The sequence below is a fragment of the Symphalangus syndactylus genome, chromosome 8 (genome assembly GCF_028878055.3).
Source record: "Symphalangus syndactylus isolate Jambi chromosome 8, NHGRI_mSymSyn1-v2.1_pri, whole genome shotgun sequence".
Lineage (NCBI taxonomy): Eukaryota > Metazoa > Chordata > Mammalia > Primates > Hylobatidae > Symphalangus > Symphalangus syndactylus.
Genome location: NC_072430.2, coordinates 134,186,600 through 134,211,610, shown reverse-complemented (window position 1 = coordinate 134,211,610; position 25,011 = coordinate 134,186,600). Strand labels below are relative to the sequence as shown.

The 25,011-nt window shown below is 40.5% G+C and overlaps 1 protein-coding gene across 2 annotated transcripts in view; it reads left to right on the top strand.

The window, feature by feature from the left end:
* Nucleotides 1–25,011, top strand: part of DNER (delta/notch like EGF repeat containing) — a 357,090-nt gene that overhangs the window by 203,446 nt on the left and 128,633 nt on the right. The gene's annotated exons all lie outside the window — the stretch shown is intronic.

Below are 25,011 nucleotides of genomic sequence, written 5' to 3'. Positions count from 1 at the left end.
ATCCACCTGCCTCCACCTCCCAAAATGCTTGGAATACAGGCATGAGACACTTTGCCCAGCCTAATTCATTCCTTTTTATGGCTGAGTAGTATTCCATTGTATATGTATACCACAGTTTCTTTATCCACTCATTGATTGATGGGCATTTGAGCTGGTTCCACATTTTCAGCATACACTTCCTAGTTAAGGATGGTTAAACAGTGCCGTGCCCAGCTGTTGAACAAGGCAGCTTCAAGATCTTGTTTGATTCTATCAGTCTATGCTTTATGTAATCAGGGAATGGAAGAAGATTCACATGGGGCTACACAATATGTCTCTTGGCTTTCTGACATTAGAATGCTTCTGTTTCAGCATTACCCCATTTTTGTTCAGGGAAAATAATATTCTCAGCCCAATAGAGGCTTGGATATTTTAAAAACAGTTCCACAAGTATGTACTGAGTGTGGGCTGGCAATGTGCAGGGTGATTATGTTAAGTAACTGAAGAAAAACCCAGGATAAACCACAAAAGCCACCTAATCTTCCTGTTTATATTAATTTCCTTTTGTTCATGTATGTTCGTTAGCTCAAGTTCCTGCTACCTTGTTCTCCACAATGGGAAGTTTTTAACATTTCTTGGTTAGTGTGGTGTGTTCTTGGATGTTACATGAGACTTGGAAATCCTCAGAGCACGTTGAGGGCCTCTAGGGAGAGTGCAGTGGACAGTGTTGCTGTAGACTTCATGCTCTGACAATCATCTTAATTGACTTACTGCTCAGCCAACTTGATTACAAACCCTTCAGGAGCAGGAATGGCATTTTACCAGGGAATGTTTTGACACAGCTATTTTGATGCATCTGAAAAGCAAACACCAAGTTGTTCTTGTTTTGTTATAAAATAATGTGCAAAACTGACATCCTCTTTCCTCTTTCTATCTCATTCTCTTGCCAGCTTCTGCCACTGGGTGGGGATTCAGGATAAGGTAGGAGTTGGGGGTGAAAAAAGGGATAGAATGAAGTGGGCATTGGGGTTATTAAGTACTCATTGTAAGAAACAAGAAAGTCAACAAAGTAGAAATTTATAAAAGTGAAATTCATTCACTTATCTATTCCCACCTAAACTTTATCAAATCATAGGGATAGGTTAATATTTAGTATATTCTTTCAGTGTGTGTGTGTGTATGTGTGTGTGCGTGTGTGTGTATGTGTGTGTGTCTGTGTGTAGGTCAGAGTGTGTATATTTCTCTTGCAGGCCAGATGATTATTTTTCTACATGTTTTTAAAAAGTGGTATGATACATATTGTTCTATAACTTGCCTTTTTTCAGTATGATTTGGCAGTGGATCACAGACATCATACCAAGTCAGTTTGTATGGAGTGACCTCATTCATTTGAACAGTTACATGGTGTCCCCAGATTTTTATCTCCAGGACAGACTCCCCTCCAGACCTACTTACTTGACAGCCTACATGGCATCTCCATTTAGGTGCCCCAGGACACCCTAAGCTCGGTCATCTCCAAACTGAACTCATCATGTTCCCAGCCTGACACAGCTCGTCTTCCAGCGTTCCATCCATTTATAGAAGCCAGATATCTACAAGTCATCCTAGGTGCCTCCCTCTCCCTCTCTCTTCATATTTTTTCCACCTCCAATGCTCTCCATTTTACCACCTAGAGAATTCTCAAATCCTCCACCCTCTGTAGCCCCACTGCCAACACCTTCAGGCTAGTGGCCTTTGCCCCTTGCCTGTGCTGCTCAGATGGCCTCCTGCTGTTCCTCCAACAATTCTTGACCCTGATGCACACTAGAGCCAGGGTTCTCATGTCAAAGTGAGCATCGGCCTTTGTCTCATCCATGCCCAGACCCCCGATTCTCCACATGGCTGCAGGGGATCCCTTCCCAGTGAGATTCTGATGCAGTTGCTTTTTTGCTTAAACTTCTTCTTCGCATTGCTCTTTGAACAGAGTTTCAAATCCTTGGCCTCATTCTGCACCAGGATATGTCTTTTGCCTGCTTTTCCAGCCCTATCTCACCCCCATGTCTCCCTTGCCCTGGGTTCAGCCACCTTGACCTTTTACCTCTGTAATAGCTTGACCTCTCGTCTGCCACAAGATCCACCCTCTCATCCTTGTGGTGGACAATACTTCCTTCCTGTCTCCTTTTTGCTTGGGTAACTACTCCCAGATCTCTCTTGTTTCAGGCCTCTATTAAATGTCCCTTTTCTCAGGAAGTCTTGGCTGAAGGCTTCAAGATAAGTCTCTCTCCATTTTTGTCTTCTATAACCCTGTGTTCCTTACTTCACAGTATTGTCTGTTTTCAGCATACATTTGTGTGTGTGACTCTTTGATTACCACCTGTCTTCCCTTTTTTATTTTATATTTTATTTTGAGACAGAGTCTTGCTCTTGTCGCCCGGGCTGGAATGCAGTGGCATGATCTCGGCTCACTGCAACCTCTGTCTTCCAGGTTCAAGCGATTCTCCTGCTTCAGCCCTCCTAAGTAGCAGGGATTACGGGCACCCGCTACCACGCCCGGGTAATTTTTGTACTTTTAGTAGAGACAGGGTTTCACCATGATGGCCAGGCTGGTCTCAAACTCCTGACCTCAGGTGATCCACCCACCTTGGCCTCCTAAAGTCCTGGAATTACAGGTGTGAGCCACTGCTCCTGGCCTGTCTTCCCTTTTTTAAAGGATGGTTAAGCCACATGAGGGCAGGGCCTGGATCAGTTTTGTTCATGATTGTATTCCAGTGTCTGACAAATTGTGGACACTCAATGTGTTGATGAGATGAATTAATGAAAGAGTATAAATGTAGACGGATGTTTTAAGCTATTCCTCTATTGATGAATCTTTTAGATGGTTGCAATTTCTCTTTTGGAAGTAATGTTAAATAAAGATCCTTTTACAAATAGTCTCAATCAGAGCTGGCTGGTGGAGGTTTTTGATATATTTGGACTGACATGATTTCAGTTTGATATTTTATCTGGGTTTGTTCTCAAAGGGGATTCATTTTTTTTAAAGGATTTTATGTGCGCAGAATTGAATTGATGATAATACTTGGTGGCACTCTCATCTTGTTCATCCATAGCCTATTTTTACATATTTACTAAGCACCAGTGAAACCACCACCACAAACAGAAGTTGTTTCTGACAACTAACCTTATAGGCTCCTCCTTTATTCATCTCTTCACCTCTCCTTTCCCTTCAGAAGAACAACCACCCTGAATCTTGAATTGATCAGTTCTTTGTTTGCTTTTTCTTTTCTTTTCTTTTCTTTTTTTTTTTTTTTTTTTTGAGACGGAGTCTCACTCTGTTGCCCAGGCTGGAGTGCAGTGGTGCGATCTCGGCTCACTGCAAGCTCCACCTCCCAGGTTAATGCCATTCTCCTGCCTCAGCCTCCCAAGTAGCTGGGACTACAGGTGCCTGCCACCATGCCTGGCTAATTTTTTGTATTTTTAGTAGAGACGGGGTTTCACTGTGTTAGCCAGGATGGTCTTGATCTCCTGACCTCGTGATCTGCCTGCCTCAGCCTCCCAAAGTGCTGGGATTACAGGCATGAGCCACCGCGCCCAACCTGTTTTCCTTTTTAATCATTTTAATATTTACATGTTTTTATAGAAACATTTATTTTTAATTCTTTAAAAATTTATAAAAATGGTATCATGCATGATTCATGTTATGGCATCATGCATGCAATTCTCTGGTACTTACTTTTTCACTTAATACTATCATTACTAAGACATCCATAGTGTTGGAGTTCTTGACTGCCATATAAAGTTCCATTCTATGAACAGGGACAGATACGCATTCTTGTATGTCTTCTGTTGTGTATGTGCTAGAGGTTTTTAAGGTATATACCTAGAAGTAAAATTGTGTAACATAAAATATGTAATTGACCAATTATAGGAGGTCATATCAAACTGTTTTTTCCAAGTGTTGCACTAATGTCTACTCACATGTGCAGTATACAAGTGAGTTTGTAGACTCACATCTTCTTCAGAATTTGGTAGTGTCAGAATTTTTAATGCTTGCCCACTGGATAGGTATAAAAAGGTGTCTCATTATGGCCTCTGTAGTCTGCTGAACACTAATAATGCTGAACTCCTCTTCATATGTTTATTTGCCGTTATCTGTGTGTGTGTGCACGCTCTTCTTGTTGGTTCATTAGAATTCTTTATTTTTGATACTAATAATTTGTTATACAAATTGTAAATATGTTCTTCAGGTTTATAAGTTGTCTTTTGACTTCAAGGGCTCTTTTGAAGAATAAACATTATAGTTCTCTAACTTTACTTTTCTGGTTAATACGTTTATGTCCGATTTAACAAAATGTTTCCCTGCATGAAGATCTAAAGGATATTAACCTTGTTTTCCACTAAACATTTTAAAATTTTGTTTTATACCAAAGTCATTAATCAATATGAATTTGATTTACATATATATAGTATGAAATAGAGATCCAATTTCCTATTTTATATTTTATTTTTAATCTTCAGAATACACCATTTCTATAAATGCATAGTATATGATACTTTATAATGTGTCCCTATTTCTTAAAAGCTACAGATAGAATTTGGAATAACTAAATAGCTGTGTATTTTAAATTTTGCCTATTATCTTCTCAGCATTTCTGCACTGTCATGGTTAAACCATTGATTTGAAATTTCCGAAACAAAATTAATTATTTTTGCTTGTTAATAGGAAAAAGAATTTTACTGTTACCATCTAAGGTGATTTAATGTCTCCAATGCTAATAGCACATTATAGCACATGTAGGCATATAGGAATCTCCTTGGGCCTTCTACTAACAACAGTAACAATAATAGAAGTACAGTCATGATGGACCACATACTGACGGTCAGTGATGGACCGCATAAACAATGGTGTGCCATAAGATTACAATGCTGTATTTTGATGGTAACTTTTCTATGTTTAGATATATTTAGATATATTTAGATATGTTTAGATATATTTAGACATGCATAAACAATGATGTGCCATAATTTAGACGTATTTAGACATGGATAAACAATGATGTGCCATAAGATTACAATACTGTGTTTTAATGGTAACTTTTCTATGTTTAGACACATAAATGGTAACTTTTCTATGTTTAGACACACAAATACTTATCATTGTGTTACAATTGCCTACAGTATTTTGTACAATAACATGCTGTAAAGATTTGTAGCCTAGGAGCAATAGGCTATCCTGTATAGCCTAGGTGTGTAGTAGGCTATATCATCTAGGTTTGTGTAAATACATTTCATGACATTAGCATAATGACGAAATCACCTAACGACACGTTTCTTAGAACATATCCCCATCAGTAAGCAATGCATAATTGTAATACTTTGACTTTCAGTTGACATCGAGACCATAGCATAGGGACATGGATGAAGCTGGAAACCATCATTCTCAGCAAACTATCACAAGGACAAGAAACCAAACACCGCATGTTCTCTCTCGTAGGTGGGAATTGAACAATGAGAACACTTGGACACAGGAAGGGGAACATCACACACCAGGGCCTGTAATGGGGTTGGGGGAGTGGGGAGGGATAGCATTAGGAGATATACTTAATGTACATGACGAGTTAAGGGGTGCAGCACACCAACATGGCACATGTATACACATGTAACAAACCTGCACATTGTGCACATGTACCCTAAAACTTAAAGTATAATTAAAAAAAAAGAAAAAAAAAGACCATAGCATTTTTGCATTAGAAGTATATGAACTTTGATAATTGTACTTAGACTCCTGGTATGGTTTGGCTCTGTGTCCCCACCCAAATCTCACCTTGAATTGTAATAATCCCCAAGTGTCAAGGGTGGGACAAGGTGGAGATAATTAACTCATGGGGGCAGTTTCCCCCGTGTTGTTCTTGTCATTACAAGATTTGACGGTTTTATAATGGTTTTCCTCGGTTCTCATTCTTCTCTTTCCTGCCACCATGTAAAAAAGTACGTGTTTGCTTACTCTTCCACCATGATTGTAAGTTTCTTGAGGCCTCCCCAGCCCTGTGGAACTGTGAGTCAATTAAACCTTTTTCCTTTATAAATTACCCAGTTTTGGGTATTTCTCCATAGCAGCATGAGAACAGACGAATACAACCCCAAAACAGTTTGGCGGTTGCTGGTAAATTCATTAGAATTGTGCTGGAACCCAGGAGATGGCAAATTGATCTTGATTCACAAAACAGTCATCTTTTATGTCTTCTATTAAAACAACAAAACTATTTTATAGCCCCACACTTGTAAATAATAGCAAATTATGGTTTAAGTAAGCTGCTTTCTGACAATAGTCCTACCATTTTCTGAATATTGCAGATTGAAAACTCCCATTTTCATGAAATAATATGAAATTAGATATAGGTGCCTTTGTGCATTGGTCTCAGTTTAAACAAGTTTCAAAAATAATATTTTCTTACATTGACATTTACATCATATTGTTTTATTTTCTGAGGTTCTTGAAACATGTATAATTTGCTTAAAGTTAGTTTTCCATGTGTGAGAAAAATCCCTCCATGTGAAAGGTCTTTCTTGTTTAATATAATTTTAAGGCAGCCATAGAACCATAGCAGCAATTTAAAATAATTCACTTCTGCCCTCCTTGAATCTGTAGCTCTCCTGTCATCTGTCTCACCTTCCACTTTGCCCAAAGGTCACTCCTGCCTCTGTCAGGGTCTCTCCGACTCCCAGCTACTTTTCTTCATTGCATTTTCACAAAGATGGGTCCAGGGGATCCCCCTGGCTCTACTCTTTTTTATGCTTTAGCACAAATCCTGATCAGGGGTAGAAGAGATTTAGGAAATGTTACCTTGGCATCATAACTCCCTCTTTGCTCATCTATCTGATAACTTGTTCTTGAGTTTCCTTAAGAATGTTTCTTCTTTGCCAGTTCCAATTCCCTATAGGAACCCCCATTCCCATAGGTTTCTCTCTCTCTCTTTTAGCTTAGCTTCTAGTGCTGCTTTTTTATTGTAGCCAACACACACACACACACACACACACACACACACACACACACACACACATACACACTGCAGCAACGCATAATCCTCAAGCCTCAGTGGCTTCCAAGCCAAGGTTAATTTTTGCTTGTGTCATAATCTGATGAGGGCACTTAACCTCCAGGCGGTGACTCAGGGATCCAGGTCCCTTCATGTTATGAGATATCATCCTCAAGAGGTGGCCTTCACAGTGCCGCTGAAGGCAAAGGGACAGCTGGAGGGTCCTATGCAGTGTTCTTAGGGTAGTGCCTAGTAGCATCTGCTATCCCTTCCACCACATGCCATTTGCCAGAAGTCAGTCCCTTATTCCCTAAAGTACTGACTAGGAAGAAGAAACAACATGGGGAACACGTCTTGTCCATGCCATGCCAGGTGCAAGCACCAGTAACTGTTGGGGCTGGGATTTGAATCCAGGTCCTTCTGCAGGATTATTGATCATCTTACTATAATATTTTTCCGTGTTTGCAACTATGTGGTGTGCTGAGTAATTTCCTGTCACGAATGCATGATTTAAGACAATGTAATCCCTTCAGCATTTCCATGTCAAAAGATATCTTTATAATAAAATAAATATTAGGTAATTTTGTGTAAAAAAAGGGGGCTGATGTTTAAAGGGGAGTTTACTAATGAGTTTAGTTCTGAACATCTGTTTTTGTTGTTCATCACTTTATTCTAAAGGATATTACAGGGCCAGGCATGGTGACTCACTCCTGTAATCCTAGCATTTTGGGAGGCCGAGGCAGGCAGATCACCTGAGGTCAGGAGTTTGAGACTAGCCTGGCCAACATGGCGAAACCCTCTCTCTAGTAAAAATACAAAAATTAGCCAGGCACGGTGGTCGGCGCCTGTAATCCTAGTTACTTGGGGGGCTGAGGCAGGAGAATCGCTTGAACCCAGGAGGCGGAGGTTGCAGTGAGCCAAGATCGTGCCACTGAACTCCAGCCTGGGCAACAGAGTGAGACTCTGTCTCAAAAATAAGTAGGTAAATAAATACATAAATAAAGGATATTACAAAGGATATAGATGAAGAGATACATAGGGCATTGATATATATATGTGACTGGGGGTGCGTACACTCACGTGTGCATGCACACACACACATCACCACAGGCCATCTCTCGGTTTTCAAACACAGATCAGTTACATCAAAAGAATACACAACTCAGCTGGGCACGGTAGTTCACGCCTGTAATCTCAGCACTTTAGGAGGCCAAGGTGGCAGATCACTTGAGCCCAGGAGTTTGAGACCAGGCTGGGCAACATGGCAAAACTCCATCTCTACAAAAAAACTCAAAAATTAGCTGGGCATGTTGGTGTGCGTCTATAGTACCAGCTACTTGGGAGGCTGAGATGGGAGGATCACTTGAGCCCAGGAGGCAGAGGTTGCAGTGAGCTGAGATAGTGCTACTATACTCAACCCAGGTGACAGAGTGAGATGCTGTCTCAAAACAAACAAACAAACAAACAAACAAACAACAAAAAAGTATGTATAACTCAAAAGATACCTCCACATTACTAGAACCCTATTCAGTCATTAGTTATCAGTCCAGTCCGTCATACTGCATGAATGTCTCCCAGGCTGTGGCCACTGGGTTTGCAGGCTTCCTTTTTATCTCATTGGGTTCCAAAAGCAGGAGTGGTCTTGGCAAACATGTATTGTCCCTTCAAGGCATCTGTTATAATTGAGCTGAGACAATGTCGTCTCTTGCTCTGAGACTGTTTCGAGATGATAGTGCATCCTATTTATTTATTCCTTTACCCTCAGCTACTATTTCTCCTTTTTCCATTTGTCATTTATTTTTACTCAACTTTTCCACCTCTGGAAGGGACATTAGGTTTGGCCACTGTGCTGGTCCAGACTGCTGGTAACAATGCTAGTCTAGCAAGGGCTTCTCCTGACACAATTTTCTTCTTTTGAAAACCAAACATCATATGTTCTCACTCATAAGTGGGAGCTAAGCTATGAGGATGCAAAGGCATAAGAATGATACAATGGACTTTGGGGACTTGGCAGAAAGGGTGGGAGGGGGGTGAGGAATAAAAGACTGCAAATTGGGTACAGTGTATACTGCTCGGGTGGTAGGTGCATTAGAATCTTACATATCACCACTAGATAACCTACTCATGTAGCCATACACAATCTGTTCCCCCAAAACCTATGGAAATTTTGGAAAAAGGCCGAATAGTATTCTGTTGTGTAATTATACACCACATTTTCTTTATTCACTCACCTGTTGATGGACACTTAGACTGAATCCATGTCTTGACTATTTGTAAATAATGCTACAATGAACATGATAGTGCAAATATCACCTTGAAATACTGATTTCAATTCCTTTGGATATATATCCAGTAGTGAGATTGCTGCATCATACAGTAGTTCTATTTTAGTTTTTTGAGGAACCTAAATACTGTTTTTCATAATAATTTGCATTCCCAACAGTATTCAAGAGTCCCATTTTCTCCACATCCTCACCAACACATATTATCTTTTGTCTTTTTGATAATAGCCATTCTGACAGGTGTGACTTGATATCTCATTGTGGTTTTAATTTGCACTTCCCCAATGATCAGTGATTTTGAGCCTTCTTTCATATACTTGTTGGCCATTTGTATGTCTTTCTTTAGAAAGCCTATTCAGGGCTGGGCACGGTGGCTCACGCCTGTAATCCTAGCACTTTGAGAGGCGGAGGAGGGCAGATCATGAGGTCAGGATATTGAGACCATCCTGGCTAACATGGTGAAACCCGGTCTCTACTAAAAATACAAAAAATTAGTTGGGTGTGGTGGCACGTGCCTGTAGTCCCAGCTACTCAGGAGGCTGAGGCAGGAGAGTTGCTTGAACCTGGGAGGCGGAGGTTGCAGTGAGCCGAGATCGTGCCACTGCACTCCAGCCTGGGTGGCAGAGTGAGACTCCATCTTGAAGAGGAAAAAGAAAAAAAGTCTATTCAGGTTTTTTGCCCATTTTTAAAATTGGCTCATTTGTTTTCTTGCTATTGAGTTGTTTGGATACTTTATATATTTGAAATATCAATTCTTTATCAGACATGTGGTTTGCAAGTATTTTCTCTTATTCTGTAGGTTGTATTTTCACTCCATTGATTGCTTCTTTTGCCATGCAGAAGCTTTTTAGTTTGATATAATCCCGTTTGTCTATTTTTGCTTTTGTTGCCTGGGCTTTTGGGGTCATATGCAAAAAAAAATCATTGCACAGACAGTTGCCACAGAGCTTTTCTATTTTTTTTTTCTGTTTAACAGTTTCAGATCTGGTATTTAAGTCTTTAAATTGATGTTTTGCATATGATGTGAGATCAGAGTCCAATTTCATTCTTCTGCATGTGGATGTCCAGTTTTCCCACCACCATTTATTTTAGAGACTGTCTATTCCCAATTTTTAAATTTCTTTTTTTTTTTTTGAGATTGAGTCTTGCTGTGTTGCCCAGGCTGGAGTGCAGTGGCATGATCTCGGCTCACTGTGACCTCTGCCTCCTGGGTTCAAGTGATTCTCCTGCCTCAGATTCCTGAGTAGCTGGGACTACAGGCACCCACCACCACACACCAGCTAATTTTTGTATTTTTAGTACAGATGGGGTTTCACCATATTGGCCAGGCTGGTCTCAAGCTCCTGACCTCAGGTGATCTGCCTGCCTCGGCCTCCCAAAGGGCTGGGATTACAGGTGTGAGCCACTGCACCCAACCCTGTTCCCCATTTTATGTTCTTGGCATCATTGTTGAAAATCAAGTGACTGTAAAAGCATAGATTTATTTTTAAGCTCTCTGTTGTGTTCCATTAGTATGCATCTGTTTTCATGCCAGCACCATGCTGTTTTGATTGCTATAGTTTTGTAGTATATTTTGAAATCAGGTAGTGTGATCCCTCCTGCTTTGCTCTTTTTACTCAAGATTGATTTTAGCTATTTGGAGTCTTTTGTGGTTCCATACACATTTTAGAATTTTTTTTTAAATTTCTGTGGAAAATGTCATTGGAATTTTTGTAGGAATTTCATTGAATCTGTAGATTGCTTTAGATAAAGTGGACATTTTAACAATATTAACTCTTCCCATCCATGAACACAGGATATCTTTCCATTTATTTTTGACTTCTTCAATTTTTTTATCAGAATTTTATAGTTTTAAATTTACAGATATTTCCCCTACTTGGTTTAATGTATTTCTAAGTATTTTATTTTGTAGTTACTATAAAGAAAACTGTTTACTTCATTTATTTTTTAGGTAGGTCATTGTTAGTGTACAGAAATGCTACTGCATTTTGTATGTTGATTTTGTATCCTGCACATTTACTGAATTCATTTATTAATTGCAGCAGTCCTTTTGTGGGGTTTTAAATAATTTCTATATATAAGGTCATGTCATCAGCAAACAGTCTAACTTCTTCCATTCTGATTTGGATGCGTTTTATTTCTTTTTCTTGCCTAATTGCTCTGGCTAGTATATTAAGTTATATGTTCAATAGAAGTGGTGAGAGTGGGCCACTTGTTCTTGATCTTAGAGGACAATCTTTCAACTGTTTACTACTGAGTATGATGTTAGCTTTGGGCTTGTCATATATGGCTTTTATTGTGTTGAGGTACATTCCTTCTATACGTAGTTTGTTAAGAGTTTTTATCATGAAAGGATGCTATGTTTGGTCAAATGCTTCTTCTGCATCTATTGAGATATGATGTGGTTTTTGCCCTTCATTCTTTTAAGGTAATATATCATATTTATTGATTTGCATATATTGATCCTTCCTTGCATCCCATGGATAAATCCCACTTGATTGTGGTGAATGATTCTGTTAATATGGTATTAAATTCAGTTTGCTAGTGTTTTTTTGAGAATTTTTTCTTCTATGTTCATCAGGGATATTGACCTGTAGTTTTCTTTTGTCATAGTGTCCTTGTCTGGCTTTGGTATCAGGGTAACACTGGCCTTCTCTTCCCCATATTTTGGAAGAGTTTGAGAAAAATTGGTATTAGCTCTTTAAATGTTTAATACAGTTCAGCAGTGAAGCCATCAGTTCCTGAATTTTTCTTTGATGGGAGACTTTTTTATTACTGGCTCACTCTTTTACTCCTTCTTGGTCTGTTCACATTTTCTATTTCTTCATGATTCAGTCTTGATAGATTGTATGTTTCTAGAAATTTATGCATTTGTTCTTGGTTATCCAATTTGTTGGTGTATTACTGGTTAGAGTATTAGAGTAATTCTTTGTGTTATAGTATAACAAATCCTTTGTATCTCTGTGGTATCAGTTGTAATATCCTCTCTTTCATTTGTTTTTATTTAGTTAAGTCTTCTCTTTTACTTTGTTAGTCTAGCTAAAGTTTTGTTGACTTTATTTATCTTTAAAAAAAACAACTCATTAGTTTTGTTGATTTTTTTCTATTGTTTTTCTAGTTTCTATTTTATTTATTTTTGATCTGATCTTCATTATTTCCTTCCTTATATTAACTTTGGGCTTAGTTTGTTCTTTTTCTAGCTTCTTTAGATGTAACCTTGGGTTGTTTATTTGAGCTCTTTCTTCTTTTTTGATGTAGTTATTTATTGTTACATCCTTTCCTCTTAGAACTGCTTTAACTGCATCCTATTAGTTTTGGTATGTTGTGTTTCCATTTTTGTTTGTTTCAAGATATTTTTACATTTTTCTTTTGATTTATTCTTTGACTTATTGGTTGTTCAAGAGCATGTTGCTTAATTTTCATGTATTTGTAAATTTTCTAAAATTCCTCCTGTTGTCAGTTTCTACTTTCATATCATTGTAATATGAAAATATTATTGATGTGATTTCAATCTTCTTAAATTTGGTAGACTTGTCTTGTGGCCCAACATATGATTTGTTCTGGAGAATGCTCCATGTGGCTTGAGAAGAATGTATATGCTGCTGCTGTTGGGTGGAATGCTCTGTATATAACTGTTAGGTCCATTTGGCCTGAAGTACAGTCCAGCTCTGGTGTTTTCTTATTGAGTTTCTGTCTGGATAGTCTCTCTATTTTTGAAAGTGGGGTATTGAAATCCCCTGCTATTGTATTGCAGTCTAACTCTTCCTTCAGATATATTACTATTTGCCTTATATATGTAGGGGCTCTGAAGTTGGTTACATATATATTTATAATTGTTATATCCTCTTATTGAATTGACCTCTTTGTCATTATATAATGACCATCTTTGCCTCTTTTTACAGTTTTTGACTTAAATTCTATTTTATTTTATTTAAGTATAGCTATCCCTGCTCTCTTTTGGTTTCCACTGGCATGGAATGTCTTTTTCCATTCCTTTACTTTGAATCTATGTGTGTCCTTAAAAGTGAAGTGAATCTCTTGTAGGCAGCATATAATTAGGACTTAAAAAAAGTTGTGCATCCACTCTATGTCTTCTGCCTGGAAAATTAACCCATGTACATTCAGAATAATTATTGATAGGTAAGGACTTACTACTCTCTTTTTGTTTATAGTTTCTCTTTTAGTTTTCATTTTGATTCTTAATATAATTGCTTGGAAGCAGGAGGTGATCTTTTAACTTACAAATATTAATGAAGTCATATGCATGTTTTCACAATATGAAATGGACTATAGATTTTGATCAGTAAAGTTTCTGTTTTGAGCAGAAAATTTTAATGAAGTGTAACTGATATTTTTCTTGAAATTTTCTCACAATACTTTCAAAAAGAAAGGGATTGTTCTCAGCATCAATTACTGCAAGAAAATCTAAGAGGAGGTTATTAAAATTAGTAACAAGGTTTTTCAAGCCTGTGGTGGTTTCCATTACATTGACCTGACATAGGCTATGTCAGAAGCTTTGAGGTCTCTTTAAAAGACTGTAAGGAGAGGAGCAAGAAGGATAATTAGAAGGTGCCAAACACTCTGTAGGGCAATACTGTGTCTAGAGCTGTCATACCCTCATGGTTTACATGTGGCCAATAAGTTATTAGACTGACCACCCACCTCAACCTCCCACCAGGTGACACTGGTTGGCAGTGATGAGCTGAACAGGAGGTAGACATGATATGAGAATGAGTGAGCAGCAAATACAGACTGCTCTAGAAATAAGTTTAGTGGAAAAATTAATATGAGGAACAGAATCAAAGAAAGGTCTCTGTGATGGTTTGTTTTATGTGTCAACTTGACTGGGCCAGGGGGTGCCCAGACATTTGGTCAAACATTATTCTGGGAGTGTCTATGAGGATGTCTCTAGATAAGATTAACGTTTGAATTGGTAGACTAAGTAAAGAATATTACCCTTTCTAACGTGGGTGGGCCTAGGTTGAGGACCTGAGTAGAACAAAAAGGCTGAGTAAGAGGGAATTCCTCCTGCCTTCCAACTTCAGTTGAAATATTGGCCCTTCTTGGGTCTCGAGCCTGCTAGCTTTCAGACAGGAACTTACACCATCTCTCCTGGTTGTTAGGTCTTTAGACTCAGACTGGAATTGCATCGTTGGCTTTCCTTAGTCCCCAGCTTGCTGACTGTAGATATGGGGACTTCTCAGCCTCCATAATCATATGAACCAATGCCTTATAATAAATCTCTTTATATATATCTCCTATTGGTTCTGTTATAAAGTGGCAAAAACCTTGGCTGAGCTACATTCTAGTATTTTGTGAAAGGTAGAATTTGTTAGTGATGAAATTATATATTTAGCTGAATAGATTTCCAAGCAAAGTGTTGAAAGGCTGGATCCTGTTGACTACTCAAGTAAAATGCAAAAGGAGAGTTATGCATTGAAAAGGAAACTGTTAAGCTAAAACGGATCAGAACTTGAAGATTTGGAAAATTCTCTATCTATATTGCAAAAAATAAGAAAGTTGTTCTGAAGAGCATACTTAAGGTTGTGGCTGAGGAACCATTTGATAAAGAGATCATGGATATGATTCATGGGTTTAATCAGCAATCTCAGCAGAAGCCAGGAATTGAGATGGGATTTTACAATCAAAGACATTGTCAGTTTGAACTAAAGGGGACAGAGAAAATAGAGGTGGAATGAAGGAAGGCTGTCAGACTTCTTGGAATCTATAGGAGTGGAATACAGAGCTATTCAGCTGTGAAAATGAGCTGTTCTTCAAGGAAAGGGAAAGATGGCCCCAAAGGAGAGTCAGAGATCAGTAGGGCTGTAACTCCCACTATAGAGATGGTATAATCCCACCTCTACTCCAGGTCTGGGGACAAGGCTTCATCCTTGGTTTCTAAGGGTAGGACAGCCTCCCAGATTTCAATGGGCCTGAATGGCTCTGCCCAGTGTCTCTGGGGCAGGGCTGCCCTGCAAAGCTGTGGGGTGACACTGCCACACCAGGGGCCTGGAGGGCACAGCATCAAACCAAAGAGGATTGCTCTTGAGCTGTTATGTTCTGATGGATTTTGCCTTGCTAGAGTTTTAGACTTGCTTGGGACTTGTCACCTCTTCTTTCCTTCCTAATTCTTCCTTTTGGAATGGGAATATCTGTCCTACACCTGTCCCACCATTGTATTTGGAAGCATATAACTTGTCTGATCTCACAGGTCCATGTGTGGAGAGGAATTTTGCCTCAGGATAAATCACACTTTGAGTTTCATTCATATCTGATTTAGATGGTACATGGATGAGGCTTAGGACTTTAGATTTTAGGTGTTACGCTAGAATGAGTTAAGACATTTGGGGCTGTTGGGAAGGAATGAATGTATTTTGTGTGTATGAGAAGAACCTGAATTTTGGAGAATCAGAGGTAGAATGCTGTGGACTGAATTGTGCCCCTTTAAAATTGGGCTATATTCTTTATTTCCCATCAAGCCCTAATATCATACTATTTGATTCAGAACAAGGTTCCTGGAGAGGTTCATGTAACCTATTGCCCGAAGTTACATGAACCCTAAGTGCCAGAGTCAGGTACAAACCTGATACTGTCTGCCCTGGAATCTAGACCCTTATCTGTACCACTTGGCCACAGCTTTTGAGCCAGCAGTTTAAATCCTGCTGCCACTCTTACTCTTTTCTAGCTGGGCTCCTTGGGAAGATTACACAACCTCTCTGGGCCTGCTTCTTCATCTCTGCAAAGAGATTAGAACAACCCTCATCATGGCTAGTTATGAGTATTGAAGGAATGCAAGTACCTGATCAGTTGTCAATCCATACACCCAGCACCTAGCCTGGAGCCTGACACATAGCAGGTGCTCAATAAGGACTTGCTGAATGAATGAATGGGTGAATAGAATGAGACACAATTCTATATGAGCCGTACAGGTGTATGGTAGGGGCTCAATTTGCTTATTTCTTCTTCCTCTTCTCTCTGTCCCTCAGCTTCTCCCTGTAGCACATGTGTAATTTGTAGCTGGCTTGAGGGCAGCAACAATTCTATTACTCTTGAGTTTTCCATCATGTTAGTGCCAAGCCCTGTGCCTTGTACATAGTAAACACACAATGGCTGATTAAGTTGAAATTTAACTTCTTTAATCAGGATTTATTAACATTTTATAAAAGCCTTCTAATTTCAAGAATATAATTCTTCCTCAAAGGAGCTATTTCTTTTTCTGAAAAGAATAGCAGTGGTACACGTTCAGAACCACCACTGCCAAAATATTATTAGCATTATGCAAAGCATTTTTCAACTTGAAAGCACTACATTGTTCCTACTAATTGGTGATTTCAGCCTATTTTTAAAAACTCGTTATTTCCGAGGCAACGGGAATGTCGTTGCATGTGTTCCCTTCCCACATTTACTCTTTTGCACACTGACTAAGTGTCAGTGCCTTTGCGTTGTTGGTTTGAAATGGGTCACCTCCTGCTGGAAACAAATCCCGATTAGAATTTTCTGTATGTCCCCAAACCCAGCCTTTTTCACCTCAAGAAGTGAGTGAATTAGCAGATCATGAAAGCAGGTTTTAAAAAGTAGGTTAGGCTGGGTGTGGTGGCTCAGGTCTCTAATCCCAGTGCTTTGGGAAGTTGAGGCATGAGGATAACTTGAGGCCATGAGTTTGAGACCGGTCTGGGCAACATAGCGAAATCCTGTCTCTATGAAAAATAAAAAAAGCTTAGCTGGGCATGGTGGTATGTGCCTGCAATCATAGTTATTTCAGAGGCTGCGGCAGGAGGTTAGCTTGAACCCAGGTGTTTGAGGCTACAGTGAAATATGATTGTGCTACTGCATTCCAACCCGGGTGACAGACTGAGACCCCCATCTCAAAAATAAATAAATAAGTAAAAAATGAGTTGTGAGTTTTAGACTGGCAGAAACCTCAGAACTCGCCTGTCTGTGAAGCATGGAAGCAATGTTGACTCCGTAAGGCTGTGGGACTTGATCAAGGTCACAAAGCTCATGGGGGAAACCGGAATGCAGGCCTCTTCACTGGGGGCCCATCTTTGAGTCAAAGAGTGTGTTTCACTGCAACATGTTAATGGTCTGTGAATTTTCTATTGGTTATGAATAGAGTGGACGGTATGGGCATTTCTAATGGTCTATGAATGTATTGCCCCTGTGTCATTCTTCCCTTCTCAGGACCAGACATTGCACCCCTTGGGGCTCAGAATAACAAAACAAAACTAGTGACATGGTACATCAGGGCTTCAAGCTAACCACTTCTACCTACTGGTTGTGTGATCTTGTGTGATCCTCCTAACCTTTCTTAACTCCTTTTGGTTTCCTCATCTTTAATATAAGGAGTTGTAGGAAGGCTTATTCATTCAACAATTATTTACTGAATGTGTACTATGTGCCAGGGATTTTTCTGGGTGCTGAGAATACAATTGAGAACGAAGCAAAGTCCCTGTGCTCATGGAAGTCATATTTCAGTGAGGAAGATGACTAGACAATATGCATATGCATTTGGTGTGTGTATACAGTGTATGCATGTTTATGTTGGCATATATGTAGTGTGTGTGTGTGTCTGTGTGTGTGTGTAATCATGGCAAAAATGGGAAAAATGGGGAAGTTGTTCTGAAGAGAATACTTAAGATTATGGCTGAGCAACCATTTGATAAGAGATCATGGATGTGATTCATGGATTTAATCAGCCGTCTCAGCAGAAGCCAGGAATTGAGATGGGATTTTACCATCAAAGACAGTATCAGTTTGAATTACAGGGGAAGGAGAAAGTGGAGGTGGAGTGACGGAAGGCTGTCAGACATCAAGGAGTGATAGGTGCTGTGATGAAAAAATAAAACAGGGTAAAGGGATAAAGAAAAATGGGAATAGGATTGCAGATAGGTTGACTAGGTAAAGCCTCCCAGAAGGGGAAATATTTGTGAAGAGGCTGAATAAAATGAGCTTGTAAACAGTGTGACTATCAGGGGAATAGTATTGCAGGCAGAGGAAATAGTTATATGCTATGCACAAGTGCTATGATCAGTGTTTGTGTTTCCCTAAAATTCCTGTGTTGAAACCTAATCACCAAGGTGATGGTATTAGAAGGTGGAGCCTTTGGGAGGTGATTGGGTCATGAGAGCTTCACCTGATGAATGGGATTAGCACCTTCATGAAAGAGGGCCTAGAGAGCTGCCTTCTTTTTCTGCCATGTGAGGGCATCTTGAAGGTGCCGTCTATGAGGAATGGACCCTCACCAAACACTGAATCTGCCTGCACCTCGTAAATTTCCTAGTGTCAGGTATTTTGCTCGAGCAGCCTGAACGGACCAAGATAATGTGCAAAGGTCATGATGCAGGAATATGCCCAGCGTGTTTGAAGAGCCGGAGCACAGTGCCCCAGAGGACCTGTGATAAGAACTGAGCAAGCTGAGAAGGAACCTGGACCTGGCCAGGAAGGAAGGACAGGGAGCTCATTCTGAGAGTGACGGGAAGCCACTGAGGGCATGAACTGGGCTGAGCCATTGGATTTTCCACTTAAAAGGATCACTGTGGAGTACGGGGGAGGATAAACATAGGGAGGACAAATTGGAAAACCAGTTAGGAGGCTATTTTTAAAATATATGCATTTATCAGGCTAGAGATAAGGACAGCTTGACCACTGTGGTGCTAGAAGTCCTGAGACGTTTTGGATTTGGGATATATTTGAAGGTACAGCTGATAACACTTCCTGGTGTGCTGAGGTATGAGTGGAAGTGGAGAGTTGTGGATGACTCCAAAGTTTGTTTGTTTTTTTAAATAACAGCTTTATTGAGATACAATCCACATACCATTAAGTTTACAATTCAATGCTTTTTAGTATATTCATAGAGTTGTGCAGTCATCACCATAATCAGCTTTAGAGCATTTTATCACCCTTGAAAGAGGCCCTCTACCCTTTAGCTGTCACTTTGTGGTCCTACCATCCTCCCCACCCCCCAGCCCTAGGCAACCACTCATCTACATTCTGTCTCCATAGATTTATTTATTCTGGACACTTTAGAGATAAGTCCAAGTATATGATGTGTAGTTTTGTGGCTGGTGTCTTTAATTTAGCATGTTTTCAAGGTTCATTCAGGTTACACCATGTATAACTGCATTCCTTTTTATGCTCGAATAATATTCCATTGTATAGATGTACCACGTTGTGTTTATCCCTTTATGTGCTGACAGACACTTGGAGTATTTCCACCTTTTGGCTATTGTGAATAATGCTGCCAAGACACTAAGATACTTAGCCTGATGTACTCCCTCTTCAATTTTCCTCCAGGATCATGTGCTTCTAACCTTGTCTCCCTCTTTCTCTATATTCCCTGTCCCTCCCTGCTTCTTTCCTGGCTTCTTGTTCACATGGATTCTCTGGCCTTCTGTATCTTAAAACCAGTCCTGCAAACAAGCAGTAATTTGGAAATTCCTTGCTGCTCCTTCCATGTGTCCACCTCCTCCTTTGTCTCTTCCTCTTCCTCCTCTCCTCCTCTTCCCTCTTGTCCTCCACTTTCATCTCCCCTTCTTTCTCTTCCACTCTCTCTTCCTCGTTACTGCAACTATTGGTCCATCTTCAACTCATAATTTTCTACCCACTCCCACATGCTGCTTTTCTCTCTGTATCATAAGAGTGCTTCTCCAAGGTCATCGGTGGTGCCCTTCTCACTGATTTCTAGGGCTCCTTCCTAATCCTTATCCTGCCGAAGCTGATCATTTTTCAGAAGCCTTCTCACCTGGCTTCCAGAGCACTGCACTGTGCCTGTTCTCCTGAAACCTCTCCCACCCTCTCCTTCCTCTCCTCCCTCTTCAGCTGCTCTCCTCTGCCTTGGGTAGCAGTGGCTCCTTCAGAGCCATCACCTCTAGGTGGATGGCTTCCAGACCCCTTCTAGCCCAGCCTCTCACCTCAGCACTTTGCCTGCACCAGGCAGCAATGTGTCTGCCGACTCCTCCTCCTCCTCCTCCCCCTCCTATTCCTCCCCCTCCTCCTCAGCACCTCCCTTCCCTCTGTCCGCGCCCTCCCACACCTGCCTCGTCATGGTGCCGGCCTCTCTCTGCCTCCTTTTGATCTCACACTTGATTCCAGTCTGGCTTTCTTGTGCATCCCTAGTTTCTATCAATGGTGCCATCACCTCCCTCCTCACTTGGGCTGGAAGCTCGGCCATTATGCTCACCACCCTCATCTCGGTTATCTTTGGAGTGCCACCAAGTTTCCTTTATTTATGATAACTCTCCATCTGCCCTGGCTCTTCCTCTTCCATCACCAATGCCCTGATTCAAGCTGTTGGCATCTGCCACATGGGTGATTGCACCCTCCCCGCAGGCCATGCTGCCTTACTCACAGCTGCCGATGTGATGCTTATGAAGCCAGGGCCTGGCTGACTGCAAAGCCCAGCTAGGCCGGGAGGCCAGATTGCCCAAGGGCAAAGCCTGCTCCCACTACTCATTTATTGTGTGAGCTTGGGGAAGTTACTTAATCTTCCTGGGTCTCAGCTGTCTATCTGTAAATTGGGCATAGGTGACGGTATTCAATGTGCCATAATCCAATGACTGTAAAGTTTAATAAGATGATACAGGTAGTGTGCTTGGAAAGCGACCTGGTGCATAGTAAGCCCTCAACAAATGTCAGCTGTTGTTATTGTTGTTGTGATTGTCAAGCCCTGCACAGAGTCCAATCACCACTTTCTTGGCCAGAGATTTGGCTTCAGCTCTTTCTGCATCTCCTGCTCTGGGGAGCCAGGTTGGAGCAAAGACCACAGGAAAGCCAGGCCTGAATGGGCCACTTCCTGCCCACTGTGTCTGGCCTTAGGGCTGGCCTTGGTTGGCCCTCACAGTCTTTTCAAAAGAGCTTCATCAAAAGGAAAGAAGGAACACATATGAGGAAAGAGAGGGACGTGGGGTTGGAGTCTGCAGTCCTGGGTTGAGTTCCACTCACCAACTTTACTTAACACCTCTGAGCCCAAGTTCTCTTATCTATATAATGGAATAATGATCTTGACCTTGTAAAAGAAAACACACACAAAAGAACACACAAATGCACATACAACACACATGTGCACTCATATACATGCATATGCAACACATGCACACATGTATACACATATGCACACAACACATACACAAACACAAAACACATGTACACATATATACAAATGTAATATACACAGACTGCACACATGCATGCAGACATGCATACACAAACATCTATCCCCACATACACATCCACACACACTGGCACAGAATCGGTGAGCCATCAAGGGCACTTCTTTGTAGCCTCTAAACACTAGTAAGAGCAGGAAAGATGAGAAGGATTGGAGCTTTCATTCTTCTGATTTCTTCTGCAAGGGCATTGCCTACTCCCCATCCCACACCCAGTGTCGACATCCCTCTTGGAGTTCCCTCATTTCATCCAGACCAGAACACCTGCTCCCAGGGAGAAGGGAGGAGAGACCTTAAGTGCTCCCCTGAAATGGCAGTGAGTGGGAACAGGAAGAGATCAATATGCAACACATCGTTACCATGCCTGTACTCTGTGCAGAAACCTTTGAAGATGCCATGTCAGTGACTCCCAACTCTTTGGTGTGTGGATTGGGGGCCCTAGCCTAGCCTTGTTTCCCCAGTACGTCAGTGAGGCCAGCCTGGGCACTGCCATGCACGTGTGCCTGCCTTGGGACCATTCTCCTGCTCATTTACTCAGTATGCTGTTTCATGGGAATGTGTCTTATCTCCTCATCTGGAGCCTAAGCTCCCTGAAGATAGGAACTGTTTCTGAACTTCTTTTAGATTCCCCAGATGTGAATTTTCACTCACAAAAAATTCTTTCTGAAAAGTGAATGAATATTTTCTTTAGAGTTTGATTTACTACAAAAACTTAAAACTCAACTAATAAATATAGTTGTATATATTTATATGTAGTTTAAGTCAATCCCCTAACTTGTCTGTCTCATGGCATAACATCTTAGTTAATCTAATGTTTTCTTTCTTTTGATTTCAACTTCTCAGGAGTAGTCATCAGGACATACTTACTGAAATATCTTCCCCTTTGAGGTATTGAATTCAAAGTATTGAATTATCTTCCCCTTTGGAATCACCAGATTAAAAGATATAGCTGGCCTGTATCAATATTGCACTTTATTATTTGAGAGCTAGAGAAATTGAATAAAAGGAATTATATTAGACAGAGTGAGGCATGGTGCTTATGCAATTATTAGTTTACTATATAATGAGTATTTATAGTGTCCCTGGCTGTGTGCTAGAGGCTGGCATCAAAGTAATCAATACCTGCCCTTAAAGAATAGGGAAGTAGATGTGTAAAGAATGCGATGCCAGTTGCAATAATTGAGCCCAAGAACTCCCACTCAGAAAAAGATGAAAACCATGTCAACAGTGCAATCACTGAAGGCTTTTTGAGGTTATATAATATTCGACTTTCACCCATTGGTCTCTGATTTTTATCCTCTGTAATTTGCGTTAGAGCTAACCATAAATTCTTCATTCACTCAAAAATATTGAGCCACCTAGGACGTGCCACGCACGGTGCAAGCTCTTGTGGATTAAAGGGTACACTCCATAGAAATGGTACCTGCTGCTTGAAGCCATTATAATCATAATCTTTAATTCCTCCATGAGGGAAATGAAGGTAAAAGTCAACCCCTTAATGAGCTCTGTCAGCTGATTGTTGTATCACCATCCCAGACCTTCCACTCCCCAAGCCACTGTCCTTCCCACTGTGCCTCTTGTCTATTTACTTGTTAGATATGGTTACCTTTTTCCCCAACGTTGAGATTAATTTTTCTAATTCTGCTGAATGTCAGCTTTCTGTCAAGCTTTTTTTTTTGCATATTCCAATTTTAATTATGTTTTACTTATTGTCTTTCATAGATGGGCTTCATGTATCTTCCTTTCTTTGCCTTTGGTTTTTAAATCCTGTTTGTGTTTGTCCGGATGTGTTTGTCTTTTTCCTGCCAGCGAATCTTACTAGTTTTTTTCTGTGCAATAATTTCTGCCTTCCGACTTTAAAATAGGATGCCTCTGAGACTGAACGTCTTGATGGTGCGCTATTTATTCCCACTGTTTATTTCTTGCCTCAGTGTGCTAATATTAGGCACTGCATCTCAGCAGCCACGGCTGAGGCCCTAATACCGGCTGCTCAGATCCCCCCAGGGTGAGAGCTGAGACTGGTGGGTTCTCTTGGTAGCATCAGCATTCAGTCCAAATTCAGCAGCCTCACCTCACCGCACAGGCCAGACTATTAAAAGACCAGGAGCGTTAAAAATAGCTCTCGCCACAGTTCCCACCATGGGAGCCTTCAGAACAGCTCTCCAAAGAAACAATTAGACTCTGCCACAGAGAGCCAAAGCAACACAGAAGAATTTTTTTTTTATTTCAGTAGAGAAATCATGAAGTAAGCATCATACACGAAAACAACTGTGCAGGGAAGGAGAATGTTTTTTAAAAAATACCCACAACTGATTGATCGCCCTTGTTCTTCATAATCTGACTCATTTAGCTAACTTCGCTTACACCTCATGTGTAACCATTGACCTCTGGAAGGTTTTCCTCATTTGAAGGGAAATGGTGGTGTAGACAATGATATATGGGTTGGTGGGGGGATTTTTTGTTATGTTGGAAATCAAAAGATACCACTCAGATGGTATGCTGTTCTGAGATTCACAGGCAAACTTAGCCATTCTTCTCTCTCTAGATATGAATACATTTTAAATTATATTTTATACTTAAATACAAAATAGTATAAAATCAAACACTCCAAGCCTATATTAGACCAAATGTAATCTGTGAACACCCACTAATGAAATGGATGCATTTCCTTCAAGTGTCTGGTCACTTTCTGCCTTCTGCCTTTTTAAGAATGTACTCCCTGCCAGGCTTTGCTTCCTATGTCAGGGACTGTATTTCACCTAACATCATTGCTCACGGTCAGACCCTTTAAAAGCACGAAGCCTGAGTTGAGAGCTTTCCCAGCTGTGCCATATGTCCTCAAAGGGCATCCTTCCCATATACCCTGAGTCACAACTTTTCTTCTATCTTTGTTATACTGCAGTGTTCTTCAAAGAAACAATAAAATCTCTGCAATTCCCTAAAAAGAGAGGTCAGTGTTTTCAATAGTCATCCATTTTTGAATGAATTATTTTACTTATTCATAGAATATCCCAATTATAAATTCCTCGGGTTCTTACGGTTTTGAGTCAATGTATTTTACAATGGCCTTGAATTTGCTAGGGATTATAAATATTCCTAAGAATGCTGATTTTTTTAAAAATGTTCTGAAGGTGCTGTTTCTCTGCTTTGTGAAGGAGCAGTTTCTGTTTAAGGGAAGATAAGAGGCTCTGAAACCAAAACAAAGGTTTATAGTCTGAAGGACTAAGGTTCCATTGACCTATACCAGGGCTTCTCAACTTTGGTGTTCAGGACATTTTGCCCTGGATAATTCTTTGCTGTGGGAGACTGTCTCGTGTATTGGAGAGTGTTCAGCAGCATCCCTGGCTCTACCTACTAGATGCCAGTCACACCTTCAGAGATATAACAATAAATAAAGTCTCCTGACATCACCAATGACACCTGGGGGAAGAATCACCCCAGTCAAGAACCACTGACCTAAGGAATTAAGTCTGGATATGGGCTCCTGAACAACAACAACAAAATGAAGAGTTCTGCTTCAGCCTTGTTGATTTGCCATATTGCAGAGACCTGTTGGAGGTGCTGAATGCTAGC